Source organism: Macaca fascicularis, chromosome 3 (assembly GCF_037993035.2).
Source record: "Macaca fascicularis isolate 582-1 chromosome 3, T2T-MFA8v1.1".
Lineage (NCBI taxonomy): Eukaryota > Metazoa > Chordata > Mammalia > Primates > Cercopithecidae > Macaca > Macaca fascicularis.
The window spans coordinates 59876396-59880810 of record NC_088377.1 but is presented as its reverse complement, the minus strand read 5'-3'; the positions used below and the strand labels follow the sequence as shown (position 1 = coordinate 59880810).

At 48.1% G+C, this 4415-nt stretch overlaps 1 long non-coding RNA gene across 1 annotated transcript; it reads right to left on the bottom strand.

The window, feature by feature from the left end:
- Positions 1–625: 625 nt before the first annotated feature.
- Positions 626–3299, bottom strand: LOC141409844 (uncharacterized). Its single transcript, XR_012432336.1, has 2 exons — positions 3177–3299; positions 626–2922 (listed from the first exon to the last, which is right to left on the bottom strand). It is a non-coding gene; the product is annotated as an uncharacterized lncRNA (long non-coding RNA).
- Positions 3300–4415: the final 1116 nt, after the last annotated feature.

Sequence of the window (4415 nt, the reverse complement as noted above, 5' to 3'; positions counted from 1 at the left end):
AGAATACTCATTATTGGCAGAGAATGCAGTGAGCCGAGATCACGCCATTGCACTCCAGCCTGGGCGACAGAGCGAGACTCCATCTCAAAAAAAAAAAAAAAAAAAAGAACACTTACTATTTACAAAACCCGACATATATAGACAAGTAGAAAAAAAAGTTTCCGTCATCATCCAGAGACAGTTACTGTACGTGGTACATATTCTTATAATGTTCCCTCTGCACTCATTCAACAAATATTTATATACTGATGGATTACTGTATGACAGGCACTTGGGACAGGCACTTGGGATACAAATGTAAGTAAAAATAAATCAAACAGTTTGCTAGAAACAGAAACGGAATGCCAAAGGGTATGTGCATTTAAAATTTTGACATATACCAAATTGGTTTGACAAAATATACTATTTACATTCCCACCTACAGTGTATGAGAATCTGGTTTCCCATAACCTCACAAGCATAACATTATTGAACTTTAATTTTCTGTCAATCTGACAGGCAAACAAAAAAAATCATTTAACGTGCATTTCCCTAAGGTTAGCCATCTTTACAGACATTTATTGGCATTAACATATTTTCTTTGAAGAAATTAACTGATCTTGCTCATTTTTCTATGTCATTACTATTTTCTTTCGATTTATAGGTACTCTTCTTATATATCTTTCAGTCCTCAACTTCACGGTATGAAGACACCATCATTCTAATAAAAGGCTTATTAGCATTTGCACTCTGTAATCCAAGGTTCACCAACTTTCATATGATTAAATATAATGCTTCCAAAACGAATGTGAATGTCAATGTCAGAGTTTTAATGTTAAATATAACAAAACATTATTTGTCCAAACGTTAGCCTGGACAAATAATTCCAAATGATAATCAACTCCTGGGAATATAATGTAGAGCTGATTGCTGCTGGAATGAGCAGAGCAAGCAGGGCAGCATTCTTAAGGAATGAGTTCCAGACAACAGTCTTCTATTGTACTAAATCAAGCCCTCCTTGGTTAAGCAAAATTGTAACTCTAATCTGAGCATGCCATTCTCTGGACTAACAGATCAAAATTACACATAAGATAATCTGGCTACTGTAGCCTACTTTGTACCATTTCTCTATGCTCTCACCCAGGGAAGCAGCACAAATGGTCCATTTATTCACTAAGTTACTGACCAAAAATTATTTCTCCTAACTCCACCTAAAGGAACAGCAACCTGCAACACGAGACCATCTCTGTTAAAGGCATTTCTTTTCTTTACCTTTTTTTCCTTTTCTTTTCTCTATCTGACATATGGTCTTGCTCTATAACCCAGGCTAGAATGCAGTGGCATGATAACAGCTCACTGTAGCCGTGACTGCCTGGGCTCAAGTGATCCTCCCCACTTTAGCTTCCCAAGTAGCTGGGACTACAAGTGTGCACCAGCATCCCTTGATGCTTGAGGTGACACTTGAGGGACACTTGAGGCGGGAGGATTGCTTGAGTCCAGGAGTTTGAGACCAGCCTGGGCAACACAGCAAGACCCCATCTTTACAAAATATTTAAAAATCAGCTGGGTGTGACAGCACCCATCTGCAGTCTCAGCTACTCGGAAGGCTGAGGTGGAAGGATCACTTGAGCCTAGGCAGTTGAGACTTCAGTGACTCATGATCTTGTCACTGTACTCCAGCCTGGGTGACAAAGTGAGACCCTGTCTCCAAATAAATAAGCACCTCCTTATAGTTACTGGTCTCCTCTCCTTTGGTCCCCCCCCCCCCCAATCACTCCACCCTGTTAGTCTAAATGTTACTCATTCTTCAGGACACCTGCAGAAAGTATTCCCTGATCCCTTCCAGGCTCCACACCCAACAGCATAGCCTAAATGCCCGGCTCCTTCCTCGGTGCTCCATCTTAGCTCACACTCCTTACCACACTGTTTTCAAAGTATCTTGACTGTCCCTTCTCCTCAACTGGGCAACTTCTAGACAGCAGAAACATGACTGCTTAGAAGGTCATTAAAAATTCAAATCCTGAACATTTCTTAATCCTATGGATATGAATCAGTAACTCGTAAAAGCAAAATGTTATTTATCATTAAATATTAACAATATAATCACATTTTCATCTCTGGCAAGTTTCTTGGTACAACAATTTTAAGGAACAGACTCTTTAACAACAGTTAAAGCCGCGCGCTGGCTCACGCCTGTAATTCCAGCACTCTAGGAGGCTGAGGCGGGAGGATCACTTAAGGCCAGGAGTTTGACACCTGCCTGGGCAACACTGTGAGATCCCATCTCGAAAAAAAATAGTAAATAAAAACAAAGCAGTTTTAGGTTTAGAGGGGGGAAAGTAGCTCTCCAAGCCAAAAACCAACTCCCAAGATGCTCCTGTAAACTCGCCCTGGAAAAATCTATCTAATCTCAAAGGCAAAACGAGCCCACGGGCGCCCACGACACATTTCTCAACCACAAGGATTGGTCACCCGCGCTGAGACACCGCCAGCTGCCTATGACCTAGCCTCCAAAGCGGCAGAGTCCCTCCCTCTCTCTCCCTAAACTTCCGCTATAGCATACCCCGGCTCTCCTCCCAGACGGTTCGGAAATAGGGACTTCGACTCCTAACCCCAGCCCCACAGCCTCGCCATCAGCCACGGGGTGGAAGTCAGGACCACAGGCTTCAAATCCCCTCCCAATTCCGGGACGCTTCTGTCCCCCCAGGGCCACGCGGCATCAAGTCCCGGTGCCCCCGCCGCCGACGCGTCCCATCCCGGCGCGTTCCGGGGAGGTCCTGGGAGGGGCCACGAGCGAGCACAGATGTTGCTTTGGAGCCCGCGTCCTGGACGGGAAGTGGGAGCCAGGCCCAGGGAAACCGCCGGAGAGGGAGGCAGCCAGGAAACGCTCCGCGTCAGGCCTCCGGAGCTTGGCCGGGCACTGGAGATTCCGGCAACCAGCGCCTGAGACAGAAAGGCCGCGCACTGTGAGGATTAAAGGAGCCGAGGGCGGCCTGGAACGGGGCAGGCGGCGCTGATGGGGCGGGAACGTGGGACGAAGGACAGCGGGAGGCACCGACGCGCAACTGCCCCCGCCGCGCGGATGGCACAGACCAACCGCCCCGCCGCCCCCGGCCCGAGACGCCCCGCCGCCCCGCCACCCCGCTCCCAGAGCTGAGAGCCGCGCAGCTCTTAGGCCCAGTCCATCCGCTCTGTACCTCGCCCGCTTCTCCACCGGCGCCCAAAGCGCCGCTCGCCCGCGTCTTTTGGGTAGGTCTGGGCTCCGCGATCCGCTTCCGCCTCAAACCCACCCTCCTGCTAGCCCCGCTCCCGTCACTGCCAGCGAATGCAAGTTAGGCACGGCGTGCAAACGTCACTTCCGGCGCCTTTGGCTCGTGGCGGGAGGAAATGCCAGCGGATCCAAAGGTGGAGCATCCCTGTAACCCTATCTACTAGGGAGGCTGAGGCAGGAGGATCGGTTGAACCTGGGAGGCGGTGGTTGCGGTGAGCCGAGATCGTGCCAGTGCACTGCAGCCTGGGTAACAGAGTGAAACTCTCTCAAACAAAAGAAAAAAAAAAGGAACCCAAGATCAGATCACAGAACTGGCAGGTTTGGTTTCTCTTGAGGCCTCTCTCCTTGGATTATAGATGGTCACTGTCAGGCCTCTGAGCCCAAAGCTAAGCCATCATATCCCCTGTGACCTGCACGTATACATCCAGATGGCCTGAAGTAACTGAAGAATCACAAAAGAAGTGAAAATGGCCTGTTACTGCCTTAACTGATGACATTACCTTGTGAAATTCCTTTTCCTGGCTCATCCTGGCTCAAAAACTCCCACTGAGCACCTTGTGTGCCCCGCCCCTGCCCGCCAGAGAAGAACCCCCTTTGACTGTAATTTTCCTTTACCTACCCAAATCCTATAAAACGGCCCCACCCGTTTCTCCCTTACCTGACTCTTTTCGGACTCAGCCCGCCTGCACACAGGTGAAATAAACAGCCTCGTTGCTCACACAAAGCCTGTTTGTTAGTCTCTTCACACAGACGCGAAAGTCACCTCTTCACTGTGTCCTCACATGGCCTTTTCTCTGTGAACATGCATATTTAGTGTCTGTATGTGTGTCAAAATTTCCTCTTTTTATAAAGTCACCAGTCGAATTGGATTAGGGCCCACCCTAATGGCATCATCTTAACTCACCTCTTTAGAGACACTGTTTCTAAATACAGCCACATTCTGAGGTACTGGGGTTAGGACTTCAACATATGAATTTGGTGGGGATCACAATTAAGCCTATAATGTAATCATAATTACTTTAAAAATAAATAACATGGTGCTATAGAATAAGCAGGCAGGAGTGAGGGTTTGGGAGCCTAGGGAGACCCTGATAAGATGATGGCTCCAAGTTGAGACCATAAGGGACTATGAGGGTGAAGCCACACGGGACGGAAGAGGAGAAGG